This window comes from Sturnus vulgaris, chromosome 14 (genome assembly GCF_052056855.1).
Source record: "Sturnus vulgaris isolate bStuVul1 chromosome 14, bStuVul1.hap1, whole genome shotgun sequence".
NCBI classification, from domain to species: Eukaryota; Metazoa; Chordata; class Aves; order Passeriformes; family Sturnidae; genus Sturnus; species Sturnus vulgaris.
In genome coordinates, this window is record NC_142256.1 from 17,947,624 (window position 1) to 17,964,377 (window position 16,754).

Genomic DNA, 16,754 nt, shown 5'->3' on the forward strand with positions numbered 1-16,754 from the left:
TTCCTTTGGTCAACTGGGGTCACCTGTCCTGGCTGCATCCCCTTCTAGCTTCTTATGGCCCCCCTTACTGGAAGAGCAGCATAAGAAGCTGAAAAGTCCTCGAGTTAGTGTAAACTCTGACTCAAGCTTAGCAACAACTCAAACATCCGTTTGTTATCATTACTATTCTCATCCTAAATCCAAATCCCAGCACTGTACCAACTACTAAGAAGAAAATTAACTCCATCCCAGCTGAAACCTGGACAGATGGACACAAACACATCTTATTTCAGGTACCACAGCTCTAAAAATGCCCTTGTCTAGGATAGAGAAAGCAGCATATAGTCTGTCTGAAGTGTATCGGTCTGGCAGCAGTCCCATAGAAAGAAATCACATCTTCTGTCTTCCTTTCACAAGGGAGAAAGATAAGAATAAACATTACCAGGCCCAGTTTTGCAGGAGGGATATCAATAGCACTAGGGTTGGTTCACTGGTTCACTTCTGCTGGGCCAGAAAGCCAGCACAAGAGCTTTCTAACCACTCACACCCTCCACAACAGGAAACTGAAAACCATTTTTGACAAGCACACAGCCACAGAGACCACAGGTGGATGCATACGAAAGGGGCTGTATCCAAGCCAAAGCTACTTTCATCTCTTTTGCCACTGAAGGACACCTCAACTTCAGACTGTCCTTTTACCAACACTGCAGGGAACTTCCACAACAGCTTCCCCTGTTCTGTTCCTGTGCCACTTCAAGGCCACTTCAGCAGAGACCTCACCTTTAAAGTTGGCACCAGTCAGGACAAAAGGTCCAGATTCATACAGTCTTGTTTTAGCGCGATTGCAAAATATCTATCTTCCTATTAGAGCAGAACTCTTCAAGTGATTGTTCAAGTAATGTTCAAGTGATTTATGTCCAAAGAAGGGCAACAAGGATGGTGGAAATGTTAAAAAAAAAAGTATATATATGGCACTTAGGGACAAGATTCATGATGGACCTGGCAGTGGTCCATAGGCTAATGGTAGGACTCAATCTCGTGTATTTTCCAATTCTACTTTGAGCTCTAGGATGACTGGAGTCCTTCTCTCTCCTGAATCCACCGTTTTCCCCCACTCTCCTGCCCCCAAGGACCACTCAGCACAGCAGGAGAACAGGACAGGTGCTCAACATCCTACACAAAGACAATACACATTGTGTCCAATGCATTTGCTCCCAACAAGGAGTTGCCAAGCCCTGTTGGTGAGGCAGCTCAGAGCTATGGCACTGCAGCCAGGATGCCACTACAAATACAGCTGTGCCATCAACTGCTTACAATATTTAAAGGGCTGCCAATTCAAATCCAACCCAGTTACTTTAAAAAGGATTCAGCACGTGCTGAGAACCCTGCTTTTGAGAAAGTCCAGGAGTTAAAACAGATCCCTCAGAACAAAAAGGACCACTGGTTTCTGAAGAAGTGCAAGCCACTGCCAGGTGCTTCTCTGTGCTGGTCTCCTCATCCATCATGCAGTCAGCAACCAAATGCATTTAGATGCCCCACACACAGCACCTTCCCCCAGCCTTCCTCATTTTATGGTGACAGATCAGTCTCAGCAGAATTAGAGAAGCAAGGGTGTGTGAAAAGACAAACATAAAATGAATGCTTAGCAGGAATTGGGTTCTCTGTCTGTTCTTTAAAAAAAGAAGTGATTTTGTAGAACAACACAATACAGAATAACCATTCAGCTTTCTATTTTGGAATGAAGTTGTCTTACATGTCCACAGCAGAAAGTTAAATTCAACAAAGGGCTGCTCAGCACTTCCTCTTCATTGACATGCTGTATCCTCGTGTTCCAGTTTGGGGACAATTTTAGCTCAGCTAAGGAAAGCTTGTGGCCAAGGGCTTGACACAAAAACTCCCCAGGCAGGGACATCTTTCATTAGACCAGGTTCCTTCAAGCCAAGTCCAAACTGGCCTTGAACAGTTCCAGGGATGGGGCATCCACAGCTTCTCTGGGTAACCTGTGCCAGTGTCTCACCATTCTCATAGTGAAGAAGTTCATCTTAATATCTCATCTAAACCAACCTTCTGTCAGCATGAAGCCCTTCTGTCTTCTGTTCTTACAGCCCCTGTAAGAAGTCCCTTTCGAGTTCTCTTGCAGGCCAGGCCGTAAGGAGATTTGTTGATTACCAGGAACTGAAACTCATTTAAAAACAGGGCAGAGAAAAGTAGAAGAGGATCACATTCCAGGAAAAAGGTGTCAGAGTTTGATAATTAGTCTTCATTCCATATAGGAGGAAAAATTGGCATCTTTACACATTTGTTACAAATAATTAAAATAATCACATTTAAAGATAAGAGGAAACTGTAAAAGACTGGTCTGCCAAAGCAATGGGAACAGCCCAGCAGCAGCAACTGGTTTTGTAACACTAACGATCAATCAGAAGAAATCCAGCCTCTCTTGGGAGAAATTTGTCTCAAAAGGAACAAATGAGAGAACTGAAGTCAAAATACCAGTATGGAAGAACAGATGCTGCCACAGCAGGACTGAAACAGTCTAGCTCCTTGTAAGCTCTGTTTGTTGCTTCCCCACTGCTCTGTTTCCATATCTGTATAACTTATTCCAAAGCAATTGATTATTTTAAAGCCTCCATGGAGAAGGTTGTGTGCGCTAAGGGACGCAGTGCTGACTATATCTTGCTCTTGCATGCTATTATCAAAGGCTTTGCCTAATCTGGGATTAACAAGACTTTTAATTAATGGTTTCCAATGATACATCCACACTGGAAAGACTTCTCTCATTATCTAATTCGTCTATTGTCTTAATTAGGCAAGTCAGTTTTACTTCCTCATTGCCTTGCATGGGAAACCCTGGTTTTCCCACATTGGTTTTCCCTCAAGTCGGTTCCCAGCTTCTCTGTCCTGACTTGCTTTTTGGAAGGACTTAGAGCAAGGTGCTTAGAGCAAGACAGTATTGCCTCACCTTTCCATGCGAGTCTAGACCAGGCAGGGAGTATTTTGTTCACTGCAGCTGTTCTCAAAACAGAGCCCTCTCAAGTCCCAGCAACGTCTTGGGTCATTAGGAACTGGATCATCAGCATCTGTCAGGAACAAGAGTGCATTGCCTTACAAATTCTCTGTTTTGCTATGAGGATAACACCAGTGCCAGTGGGATTGGAATGAGATGATCTTTAAAATCCCTTCCAAAACAAAGCAGTCTCTAATCCTATCCCTGAAGGACCAGAAGACCAGTACATGTACCAAGATGTTCAACCCTACTAACCTAGGCGAGGAGTGACTTGAAGTCGGGCACCTTCCAGAAGGTTGGGTTTGTTGAACTGCTCTGGGCCCAAATGTATCTCAGCAAAAAAAGCAGGTGGATCATCTGCAGGAGCTGCAAACTTGTGCCTTGTCAGGGACAGCAGAACCATGACTCCTGCTTCTCCTCCTTGCTCTGACTGCTGGCCACGGTAGTAGCAGACAGGACTGCCTCTTCTAAGGCAGGGATTTGCTCAACAGCCTCCCACCACAGGTATCCGTCCTGTTTCCATCACACCTGTGTTTTTCTGCAAGTCCTCACACCACACTTGTCTGCCCTACAGAAACTCCCATAGATGAGCATGGCAGAGGCAGAGTTTGCAATCCATATTGTAATGTCTAACCATTTTGGTGCCTATCAGGTACACTTACTCAGCAAGTTTTGTCAGCAAGCTTTCCACTTAGTCCAATTAATTTTGACTTATCACTTTTAATTAGTAGAAAGACTGTTTAAGACACAAGCCATAGTGGCAGAGCTCACCACTGACTTAATACTCACATCTTAGGTACAGTAGAAAATAATTTTTTTCATTTCTAGTCTTCCCTTGAAAAAGCCAAGATATAATCTCTGCCTTGACAACATGTATTTCTACATAAAAGCACCAGTATACTTCATTCTAGCTTAATTTCTCCCTGCAAAGCAGAGCACTGAAAACTCCAGAGATGCTGCTAATATTTTTGGAAAGGCAGAAAGGAAACAGAATTAGTGATGGAAAGCAGAGGACAGCTAACTCTTCAACTCATCTTCATTTTTTAACACCCCTCCTATGAAGGAAAGGCTTAGGGAGCTAGGGGCATTCAGTCTGGAAAAGATTTCAGGGAGACTTTACAGCACCTTCTAATACCTAAAGAGGACTGTAAGAAAGAAGGGGTCAGACATTTTAGCAAGGGGTTGTTAAGCCTGGAGAAAAGGAGAGTCAGAGGTGGCCTTATCACTCCCTACAACTTCCGGAAGGGTGGCTGTAGTGAGGTAGGCGTTGGTCTGTTTCTCCAGGCAGCAACTGACAGAACAAGAGGACACAATCTTAAGCTGCACTAAGGGAAACATAGGTTGGATATTAGGAAAAAGTTTGTTACAGAAAGAGCGATAAAGTATTGCAATGGTCTGCCTAGGAGGTGGCAGAGTCGCCATCCCTAGATATGTTTAAAAAAAGACTGGATGTGGCACTTGATACCATGGTTTAGTTGAGGTGTTACGGCATGGGTTGGACTTGATGATCCTGAAGTTCTCTTCCAACCTAGTGATTCTGTGAAGGGCTGTTGCATTAGGGGTAGAAATGAGCCAAGGCACTCTGGTTTAGCAATATGAAAGGGTCCCGATTTATTCTTTTTGCTGATTAGCCATCCTGATTCAAACTAATCAGAGACTTAAACTGCACACACCCACTCCAGGGTCTAACTGCAGACCCAGACTGACCTCACAGTAGATTCCTTAGAGAAGCAAGTCTCTCTCCTATTTGGTCAGTCCTCCAGTCCTTTTAAAGCATTCCTTCAGTACCTTCTGTTCCTTCTTCCTCAGGGCTCCTCTACCTCCTCCAGGTTGTCTTTCTCCAAGCTCCTTTGATCAGCCAACTCATCCCTTTTATCACACTTACTAGCCACAGCTGCAACACATTAAGGGCAAGGCTACTCTTTGGTAATTAGTATAGCTGTGACTTATCAGGGGCAAGGTTGCCGGTAGTCTCTTCCTCTACACCTACAACACTAGGACCAGGGGGTAATGGGTTTAAGTTGAAAGAGAGTAGATTTAGATTAAATATTAGGAAAAGGTTTTTTACAATGAGGATGGTGAGTTACTGGTACGAGTTGCCCAGAGAGGTGGTAGGCACCACATTCCTGCAACATTTAAGGCCAGGTCTGACAGAGCTCTGAGTGACTTGATCTAGTTGAAGATGTCCTTGCTCCGTGAAGAAGGATAGGACCAGAAGACCTTTAAACATCCCTTCCAATCTAAACCATTCAGTGAGTTCTATGATCTTTGCTACTGCTGTTTATTGAGATGCTGAGATCACACTGACCATTTGTAAATGAGCTAATGTTGCCAAATTCAGATGAGATAGATATTTTCAGTCAGATATTAACAGATACTGCCAGTTTGAGCATGATCTGCCTTCCACCAGGAGTCAGGAGAGCAGAGGTGATAGAGAAGCTTGAGAGAAAAGCAGGAATACTAACTTTGGCAACTCCAGACTACTCCAAATACTACTGGAAACCTCTTCCAGGAATATTCTATGTTGTCAGGACTTGCTTTCAATCTCTGTATCAGGAATTGGAAAGGGTGTTTACTATACTTGAGGTTAAGCTAATGTACCTTATGCCCACGTCTTCATGGCACCACTGGCCAAACTCTCTTCCTGAATTTCAGCTCTGACCTCCTCCCTGAATACAGAGAGAAACCACAGGACTTTCCTGGGGGTGCTGTGAGGCTGGGCTACTTCACTTGGCTGGGCAGTCACAAGGCCTAGGGTTTGCTGTTATTTGGGATGGCTCATGTCAGGTCTGCAGAGAAGCCATCAGGCCAGTGTTGAGATATCTCCACCACCTTCCCAGCACTCCACACTGTTCAGACAGTTCCAGAGCATCTCAAAGATGAGGAGAGAGTGCCTTGACATGTAGAGACTGAAGAACTGTCTCTAAAGGTACTGAGGCTGAAGAACAAACTCAGCTGGCAAAGGTGTAGTAGTAGAGGGAGATTGCCCAGCCATTCAGCCCTGGCTCTGAGGCACGTCTGGCAGTGTCAACAGAGATATGACCCAGACAGCTTCAGGGAAAAGCTGCAGGTAGGGAATGACACAACGTGCAGCCTTTGTCCTCAGACAGCATGGGGCCAGGCTCATGACAGGCTATTGTTCTGCAATTCAGTTTTAAAAAAGCAATGACTTGCATGGATGTTGGCTCTGGAGTACGTGCTTGGCAATGCCAGCAAATAAACAGAAAGGATTTCCATGGAATACCATTTCTGAAATAAATACATTTAAGTTATTTCTGAAATATTATTAAATCCAGTAGTGAATATTTTGAATGTAGTATAGTCCGTTTTCCTAGAAACCAGCCAAGAAAAACTGACACCAGCACAAGGGAAGTGCCACCATGCTGCAATCTCTGTCTCACTGTTCCCTCAGGGACATGAGCAAGAGCCTCATATGCCTCTCTCCTCCATCAGTGTGCCTTAAAAACACAGTTTACATCAGCTCTTCCCTCACTAGGCAGCCTGGATCCTTCCTGCCGATCCTGACTCTGCTCTCCTATGAGCCAGGGACCCTCCATCAGCCCATGGAAGCTACAAAGCCAACCACTGACAAATGCATTGGAAGGGCCAATGCAAGCCACTAAAAAGGCTGGGCAGAGGTATTTCAGCAGCCTGCAGGTGGGACTGAGGGCCAAAGAACTGGCACAGTGAGATCTGGATGGCTCTTGCTATTGAAACTGGCCAGCAGATGCAAGCAGGAGAAAAGCAGGTGGATTGGGTGGGTGCAGAAGAACTAGCCCTGGGCACAGATAATTATGTCCCAGTCTCCAGTAGTTCTACCCTAAAAGGAGAGCCTAAACCCATACCCAGGCACCAGCACTCCAGTCTTCTACTTCCTCTTATCTTCTCTACCTGCTGTTCACTCCACAAACCCTCCTATGCCATTTTTGCATGCAAATCCAGGGATAGCTTAAGCTGCAGTGATCACCTAAAGGAATAGGGTCACCTCACCCTGCAGCACATAGGAAAGAAAGTTAGTTACTCTGCACAAGTAATTGGAAAATCCTGGACCACCTGGAGAACATCTCCTTTTTGTAAATTGCTACTTCTGAATCTCCTCACAAGTAGGACAGAGCTAAAGCCACCAGAGGAGCCCTGTACCCCCTTCTTGGCTCATGCAGGCAGCTGTAGGCACACTGGGCAGGCTGCTCCCTCCCACCTGGCTGTCAGGCAGCATTCCCTGGGACAGCATAGGCCAGGGCTCCATTTCCTAATGCATCCAAATGTAACTCTGCTATGGATTTCACCCATCCCATTAAGATTCAATTTGATCTATTTTCTACTGCAGTATCTGCAGAAATAAAACTTACAGGTGAGATCTGAAGGCCAGGCAGTGGGCCAAGAGTAAGATTAAATATGTTAAACTCCTTTTAAGTTACAGCTCATAGAGCCCACGGAAACTGCAGGGTGTGTGCCTGCTCAGCACCACAAAGCTGGGGTTTGCTCCTAGAAAACACCAGGGTCTCTCAAGTCCATCTACCCTTACTGCAAAACATGAATGTCTGCAACAGGCAGAGCTGCCAGCTCTCCCCACCTTTCCTCTTGGGATGGGGAAGAGATGCAGCTCAGTCAGTCTGAGTATCCCACTGCCCACCCTGGGTTGCATTTGCTATGCTTGCTACATCCCACCACAACTCCTACTGCGGCCCAATTCTCACCAGTTCATTCGCATTCCCACTTATCCCCCTTCTCAGTCAACCTCTGTGCATCCTCCTGACCCAGGCCCAGAAGCATTGCATCCATGTCAAAGGACAAATAGGGATTCAGGGCAGGTGGGACGCTGGGCTGCTGGACCTCAGTTCCCAACACTGCAGCATTTGTCAACATCACATCTAAAGGTGATGCTGGTAATTGTTCAACAAAGCAAGATCTGAGGTCTCTCAACACAAGGCATCAAAGAGATGGTCTCAGAAGACAGGGACTCACTGGTCCTCATTCCAGCTTTCAGGAATGAAGAGTGTTAAACATCAGAAAGCTACACCACAGGTTTCCTTTTACATCTTCCAGAAAAAGCAGTCCCATCAGACTGGAACTGGTGCAGACATGACAGTGCCAGGATTGTGGCACAGCCTTCTCCTAAGGACTGTCCTGTCCTCCTCCACCCCTGCTCTCTGCTGTGGGACAGACTTGGAAGGAATTTAACATCCTGCAGAGAGAGACAAAAGCAAACAAAATGCAAACAATAAAATGCAAACAAAATGAAAAAAAAGAGAAAAGCATACAAAACCCATCTCTGAATTAATTTCCATTTTGTTTATAGGCCATGACATGACAGTTGTCTTTCTAAGCCTTTTAATTAATCACAGAGAACAGTTACTTTGAGCATGTATGCCCACCATCCCTCTTCCTGAAATATGTTCCAGCTGGTATTGAAGGACTGTCTGACAGCCAGGTGGGAGGGAGCAGCCTGCCCAGTGTGCCTACAGCTGCCTGCATGAGCCAAGAAGGGGGTACAGGGCTCCTCTGGTGGCTTTAGCTCTGTCCTACTTGTGAGGAGATTCAGAAGTAGCAATTTACAAAAAGGAGATGTTCTCCAGGTGGTCCAGGATTTTCCAATTACTTGTGCAGAGTAACTAACTTTCTTTCCTATGTGCTGCAGGGTGAGGTGACCCTATTCCTTTAGGTGATCACTGCAGCTTAAGCTATCCCTGGATTTGCATGCAAAAATGGCATAGGAGGGTTTGTGGAGTGAACAGCAGGTAGAGAAGATAAGAGGAAGTAGAAGACTGGAGTGCTGGTGCCTGGGTATGGGTTTAGGCTCTCCTTTTAGGGTAGAACTACTGGAGACTGGGACATAATTATCTGTGCCCAGGGCTAGTTCTTCTGCACCCACCCAATCCACCTGCTTTTCTCCTGCTTGCATCTGCTGGCCAGATAATTAATTATTTACCATTATCTACACCAGTACTTGGCTCTCCAGATTTTTTAGGAACATCAAGTCCTTGGGCAGCAATGCTCTTTGGGGCCAAAAAGAAAACAAGAGCCTTTGCTAGAGACAGAGCTTGGAGGGATTGAGAGAGGGAGAATAGGAGCTCAGCACTGTGCTGAACATGGCTTGCTCTCTTGTCCATAGGATGGCCATCTGGGGAGGCAGGGTGTTATTTTACGTGATTACTGCCTAATTATAGGACTTTTGTTTCAATTAATTTGTGGCTAACTGTATAGAGACTTACATGTGTAACAGAACTTTTGTCAAAAACTGCAAAGATAAATATTCTTCAGTTCAGAAATGCCAGAATTACTGTTTCTAGTGGAAACCTGACTCATTGCTGTATTGATTTTGCACGGCCTGGTTTTTGGTTCAGGGGGTCACAAAGATGGCTCCTGTGAAAAGCTCCTGGACACAGCCAATCTCTGAGATGGCTTTGAAGTTGGACATGCTGCTGGCCAGAACTAGGCCAATAAGAGAGGTTTGTAACGCCTCTTTGATTACATATTTAAGAAGGAAATCAAAACAAAGTCACAGGTTTTGCTTCTACTCAGAGGAGGAGGTGAGAACATGTGAGGGAAAACAACATGGAGACATCAAGGTCGGTGGAGAAGAGGGGGAGGAGGTGCTTCAGGCACTGGTGCCGAGATTCCTCTGCAGACCCTGGAGAAGACCATGCTGAAGCAGCTGTGCCCCTGCAGCCCATGGGGTTGGGATGCAGAGATCCACCCACAGCCTGTGGGGGAGGTGCCCACGCTGGAGCAGGTGGATGCCTGCAGGAGGCTGTGATCCAGTGGAAGACCCAGTGGAGAGAGAGGGCCCCTTCTTCCAGGCTGGAGCACCCTGTTCTTGGAGGATTGTACTCCGTGGACCCACATCACAGCAGTTTTGGGAGGACTGTCTGACTGTGGGGGGAGCAGTATGGCTGCTCATGAGAGTGGACCTACGCCTCAGAAGTTCATGGAGAACTGTCTCCCGTGGGAGGGACTCCATGGTCTCACAGAGGAAGGACTCCTCTCTCAGCACAGTGAAAGAGAATCTCAGTGATGAACTGACCAAAACCCCCATGCCCTGTCTCTCTGCACTGTCAGTGGGAAGGAGGGAGGGGCTAGGGAGAAGCAGTGTTTTAAAGGCTTATTTTACTTCTCATTACCCTCCTCTGATTCTGTTAGTAATAAATTCATTTTGCAACTATAAGTTGAGCCTGTTATGTCCTTTCTCCTGGTCCTTATCTCACAAAGCATCTGTTAATTTTATTTTTTTTCCCTCTCCACTGCCCAGCTGTAGCAGGGGAGGGTGCACAAAAGACTTTCATGGGTGCCTGGCATTGGGCCAGCATCAAACCATGACAATTCCTCTCAAATAATGTATTTATCACTTGACCACATACCATCTGGCTCTCAAAACACTGGTACACCTGAAGTGCATGCTGAGCACTGCTGACTAACTGAGTGACTAACAGTTGCTTCAACTCCATTCCCCAGCCACATATCCATGACTTACAGTGTTGTGTTCAAGTCCTGCTCCAAACTGGGGTTTGGGAGTGGGAGGAGCAAATGACTGGGATTGGGAGGAGCAAAAATTTCTGCTGGGAGTTACACCGTTTCACAAAGGGGGTCCTGAGATCCAGAGTTCCTAAAATTACTTGCATCTACATAAAGACCGTTTTTTCCGTGAAAAAAAAAATAGAAAAAGAAAAAAGCAAACCCAAATAATGGAAGCTTTGACCTCATAGAGTTGATGGAATGGAATCCCCTTGGGAATCCCAATGGAGCTGCATGAAGGACCAATTTAGAAATATTTCTGAAGCTACTGTGCTACAAAGCAACTTAGGAGCTGCTCATGCCTGAGTGAGCTGCTGCTTCCTCTGGAGCTCTGGGAGCACAGCATGGGAGCAGCACAGCATGGGAGCACAAATTCCACTTGGAGCAAGACAGTGGCTGAACCTTCTCCTTAGCACTCTGGACACTCCCCAGGAGGAGCCCAGAGCAGCACTGCTGGAAGGAGATATGTGCCAGGGCCTGGATGGGAATCCAGCCTGAACCCTCACCAATGCAGGAGCAGGTGAATGTGAAAGTGATGCCATCAGAGACCTCTCCAAATCAGTTTGGCCATAGGGCTGTGCCTGTGGCTCCAACACAGCCTAAACAAATGCCATGTCTTTGTGTCTCACTGTGCAAGACACCTTCTAGGAAAAGACAGGTTCAAACTGTTCTCCACTTTATGCTCCTATTACACTTAAAGTTTGCATTTTACCTTATTCCAAATTGATTTTCTCACAGGTTTCATCCCACTGTCACTCCCACTTCTCCCACCTTCTGCAGCCAGCAGCCCCACTCCAGCACCCACCTGCAGAGCCACAGGAGCAGGGGGCTGCAGCAGAGGGACAGATCCATCCCCAGCTGCACTCCTGCTCCACTGCTCCCAGAGCCCAGCACACCCCCACAAGAGACCACTTTCAACTTTTCTGCACCAGCCTTATAGCCCATGGCCTCACTGTGCTGAGCCCCAGCCCCAGCCAGGCTTCTCTGGAGCAGCCTAACACTACAGGTACCATTCCCGTGATTGGTGGCACAGAGGGGAGCACTGGCAGTCAGCTTGCTATGGCAAACCCATCACCGACCAGTTGGTACATCAGTAACAAAGCTAAAAGCAACCTCTGGCATGGACTGTCCGCCCCAAGAGCAAAGACATTTGTCAGCAGCTCACCCCTCTGATGTCATTGCTACCCATCCCTGCTGAAGGGCAAGGGGGTGCTGGGTGCAACCCTTCCAGGGTCCCTTCCAGAACCCAGCAGGTAAGGAAGAGGAGACCCTGGAGTGTCAGCAACCTTCTTACTGTTTAACCAACACACAGCCTGTTCCCCTCAGCAGAGCACATCCAGAAAGCCCAGCCACCTGCGGCAGGGCCCCCTCATTTCAGGGGGCCATGGACTGGGTACGTCAGCAGCACTGGTAGGAGTTTGCTGTAGACAAGTGAATCAGTGGAACAGATGAGCAGCTCCTGAAGCATCTACCCACAATATACAGCAAGAAGAGATGTAATTTCAGGCTTATGGCAGATGCTGGAGGGTTTATGGTGCTAAAAAAAAATTAAAAAATAACTCTCAACACCTACATATAACAGGTATCTTTCTAGGACAAGGAAATCCTGCAGTAGCTGGAAGAAAATCAATCACAGTTTCCAACTACATTTGAGGTAAGGAAACAGAACATGCTCCAAAAGAACAACTCTTAAAGGTCAGTTTCACAAAACTAGAAAGAAACAGACACAAAAATAACTGAGAGAAAACATCTAGATATAAGTAAGTGTGATAGTGCTTATTAGAGGATTTCTAAAGATGCCTTAGTAGAGCCCTCTTTCCCACCAAGAAAAGCAATGGTGTATTTTTTTTAAAAAAAATTTGTTTAAAATAAGAATTTTTTAAGATGAGGCAAATTAAAAAAAACCCAAACAAACAAACAAACAAAAAAACCCCAAAACAAAACAAACAAAAAACCAAAAAACCAAAACCAAAACAAAAAAAAATCCCAAAACAAAACAAAACAAAACAACAAAAAAACCCCAAAAATCCATTATAAAATTAGAGCAAATTTTATGGAATTCAAGACATTTTATAAAGAAAGCTGGAAGATATTAAAAAAACCTAGAGGCTTTAAGTCTCTCAGGAAAAAAGGAAAAATTTATCAATACATTAGGTTTGATGCTAAAAAAGTGAAATTATCCTGATATAGAGAATGCAGAAAGTATAAGCATGATTTTTTATCTTTTCAAATAAGGATTACTTAAATCTCAGCTATAGAAAATTCTCTGAGAAGCAAATTGGGAAGATCCCCAACACCTTTTGCTAACCATCCTTTACATCAGTAACGAGAAAACCTGGACTCAGAGCCTTGAAGGAGCTCACCCAAATTCCTAACATTGACTTTAAAAAAAACCCAAAAAAAACAAACCAGAAGCACGTACCAGGCCTGCCAGGAAGTTCCAGAGGTCTTGGAATAATAAATAAAAGACCCTGCTCAAGCAAACAAAAACTTAGCACTGTGCCAGCATTTCCAGAGGGCAAGCGGCCGACCCAGGAAGTGCAGGCTGGTCACCCTGCCTGTGCTCCCAACAGGGCAGGGAGTGGCCGGCGCTCAGGGATGGAAACACACCTCCTGTTAGTCAACACAGTTTTCCGGCTGGAGAACTTGTCAAATGGATCTAGTATTTCTTCTTAGAGTTTACATTTGGCTGACAAAGGTAACTGTGTTGACATAACACATACAGACTTCTGTGTGACGCCTGACTTTGGCTGGGGTGACAGTTCAAGAACAAAATCCCTCTCGCTATGCAAACAGCCGTGCATAGTGTATATCCAGAGGATTAAAAGCCAGTTGAGCCCAATGACCTCATTAGAGTTGTACCTGCACTGCCTGCCCCTAGAGAGGTTTCGGATCTCCAGAGATGACGTTCCCAAGAGCGAAAAGAGCCTATGAGACAGCAGAAATTGCTCTCTGCACACAAAGCTCCAGGCAGCACTGGGAGCTGGGAGACACGGGTTTCCAGGGAATGCATGTTTAGGCTATGTGCCTGAGTTTGCAGTCAGTTCAGAAGAACTAGAGAAGGGTATTGCCAGAGCCTCTGCCTAGGGAGCAGGCTACCTCGTTGAAAAATATTGGTTTTATAGCTGATTTTCACACCTGTAAAGCTGGCCAGAGCCAGAATGTAAAGCTGTAAACTCAGCCATGCCAGCAGCCTTTGGTTGGTCCTGATCCTGCACGTGCCACATTATACACAGCTCACTATCATTGTTTTTCACTTGTGTCCTAATCTGTGCTCAGCGCTCTGAGCACCTTCCAGTGGTGCTGGACACACCAACTTATGTTATACCTTCCCAGATGGACAGAGAAGTAGTGTGATTTCTCTTGAAAGAGCAAGCTCTTCCCAACTCCGCCAGTGCCCAGCGCAATAGCAGGATGGCCAGGTTTGTCAAAGTTTTCTGCTGCCAAAAAATTTCAGCCCTCCCACAGAGACAAATAGACATCTTTCCTGTGAGAGGATCAGGGTTATTCCTCACATCCTTCATCCTCAATCATGTCATTGCCCTGCACTATGGGAATGCAGACCAAAGCCTGGAGCTTTTTTTTCAACTTCTCTGACCACACAAATATCTCCAAATGTCCAGGTAGCTGGATGTAGGAAAGCCCAATACCAGAAGTTCTCCAGCATGACTGGCTGAACAGTCAGCTGTTGGTGTGAGCTGTCTACCCCAAAGGATACCTGGGGCTTTCAGTGAATCCCAGTTTCCTCTGCCCACAGGCACAACTCACCTTCTTCTCTTTGTTCACTTCCAGGCAAATGCTGATGTGAGATGCTGCCCAACAGTCACACTCTTGTAGCTATGTGCCGTTGTAGCTGTGGGCAGTGCTGAAGTGACAAGTGACAAGTTCTTTACAAATGTCCAGGGGAATGGACCCTCACAAGAGTGATCATCCACTGGCACTGAAGCAGTGCCAGTTACACCTCCCAGTCTGAATCCAGTTTATCCTGACAATACAGTTTTAGCTCCAGCTAGATGACCTTGTGTGAGCTTGCTCCAGAAATGGAGGACTTAGTCCTTCCAGGATTTGTCAAGAACTGACACAGCCATCACAGGTGGCCTTTTCATTTATTGAACGAGCTTAGGGTATATTTGCACATGAGCAGATAAACTCTTTGTCCAAAGGACTTCAATCTGGCTGCTGGGCTCCAGATGAGCCTCTCTCATTCACGTGGCTGCTTATGTGTCAGGAGGAGCATGAGCTGAGCTGAGATCCCTGACTGTCTGTCCTGCATCCAGGGAGGCTGACTGACTGCTGACTTCCCAACACAGAGAGATGCAGTATTATCTGAACACCCTAAGCACATATGATCTTTTTAGCAACACAGGATAACAACACTTAAAGGCAGGTTAGACATTTTTACTTTACTGAATCAGACCATCACCACTGTCTGATCATCTCACCCTCCTGCTGCTAAACCCCTTTGTGATTTAGCACAGGCATTCCCAGTTTAGGCTGTAACTAAATGAGGAACAGTGCTCAAGTGAACAAAACAGGATGGGTCTTAGGACTTGCCACTGCTTCAAATTATGTCACACTGAAGTCCCCACTAGTCACATTCAAGTTCTGTGTGCAACAAGAGCCACATCACCTCAAATCAGGAAGGTTAGCACTGTTTGCATTTGTGTTGACTTTATTCGTACACACTGACAGCTTGTACAGAGAGCAGACAACAGGCTACTGACAAGGACTAAGATCTGGAAAATATCTCCGTGATCACTTCAACACAAAGCTGTTCTTTTTCACTTTCACGGGAGCTTTAACTCAATTCTCAGTGGAGGCAGTCAAACATGAAATGCATTCAAGTGATCAACATTTTGAAAGGTAATAAAACCAGTTAATAGCTTCAAATCTGCTTGCAGCCAGATAACATAAAAACAGCTAGTTAGTTACATTGGGGAAAAGGGTAGGGTGCTTCTTTTTCTTCCCTATAACCACTGATTACAAGCTTGCAGCACCCACATTTTAAGCAAAGCTGAAGAGCAAATATCTTTTCCAACTATACTGCAGTTTCTCATAAACCCAGTACAGCCTGTCTGTGTACTATGGGTGCTGGAGGCAGCATTTTATGTAACAGTTAAAAAGCAACTCACTATTCGAGGTCACTGTGTCCAGCACCTGCCCAAGCCAATGGCCATTTCTGTGCTTTCTATCATTGATAAATCAATAAAATGTTAGAGGCACTGGAGTGAAATTGTTCTGTCAGCCTTATCCATCATGTACTTTTACTGAACCCTGTTGAGTTACTGCTTGTTTACAGAAGACTGAAACAGTGAGACATCAGCATCTCAAAATGCAACTTGCATCATAAACACTACAGATACTTCATAAAAGTAATTTTACAAGCTATAAAACTGAAGGTAATTTTATGTCTCTCTCTATAAAAGCAGACAGTGATATAGTCCTCAGCAAAACATACTCTATGGTAAAATTTAAGCAGTACTACACAGACTACTTGAAACTCCTTATAGAGCAACTTATATCCAGTATATGTTCTCTGTTAACACTGATATTCAGTGCTATTTCTCTGCTAAAATAACAAGACTTTGAAGGAAATTAATTTATACCCTCAAATAATACAGCCTTCTTAAAAATACTGAATAATATCAGTTTAACGATTTTCCTAGATGAATTCATTAGGGAGGTCAATCCATAAGGCTACAAAAACAGACTTCCAAATTACCCGTGGAAAAAACATGTAAATTCTTCACTCATTTTCAGCATAGCAGATTTATGACAAAAATACTAAAACACTCAAAGGCTGGAACACAAAAGCAAGTGTACAGCGTTGTAATGGACTCGTCTTAAAAACCCGAGCACTCTTTCTCAGCAACCTGGCGCGGCACTCGGAGTCGCCCTCACCTGCGCCTCTGCCCCGCTCCTCCCAGCGCAGGTCGGCTGAAGGGACGTGGGTTTTACCTGAGTTGGCTTCTCCGTTTGCAGCTGCCTCTGGGGGACAAAAGTTTCGAAAAGTCGGAGGAGAGCAGCAGCAGCGGGACGGGGCGGGCAGAGAGTGAGTCGGGAACGCGGCGGTAGCCCGCTCACCGTAGAGAAGTGACGGGAGGGCACTACACCGGCTCACTGACAGCTCGGAGCGCTTGGGCAAGGCAGATCGGACCCGGGGCTCCCCAGTGGAGGTGCCCTCACCGCCCCAGTGCGGGACGGCCGTTCAGGTCTCGCCGCCCTCCGCGGGCTATTGTCCCGCCAGCAGCGGGGC

General features: G+C 45.7%; 1 protein-coding gene and 1 long non-coding RNA gene across 2 annotated transcripts in view; both read right to left on the minus strand.

The window, feature by feature from the left end:
- GPR50 (G protein-coupled receptor 50) overlaps positions 1–16,754 on the minus strand; it is a 60,568-nt gene that overhangs the window by 43,457 nt on the left and 357 nt on the right. The gene's annotated exons all lie outside the window — the stretch shown is intronic.
- LOC148222188 (uncharacterized) lies at positions 1,686–16,583 on the minus strand. Its single transcript, XR_015806915.1, has 2 exons — positions 16,457–16,583; positions 1,686–3,059 (listed from the first exon to the last, which is right to left on the minus strand). It is a non-coding gene; the product is annotated as an uncharacterized LOC148222188 (long non-coding RNA).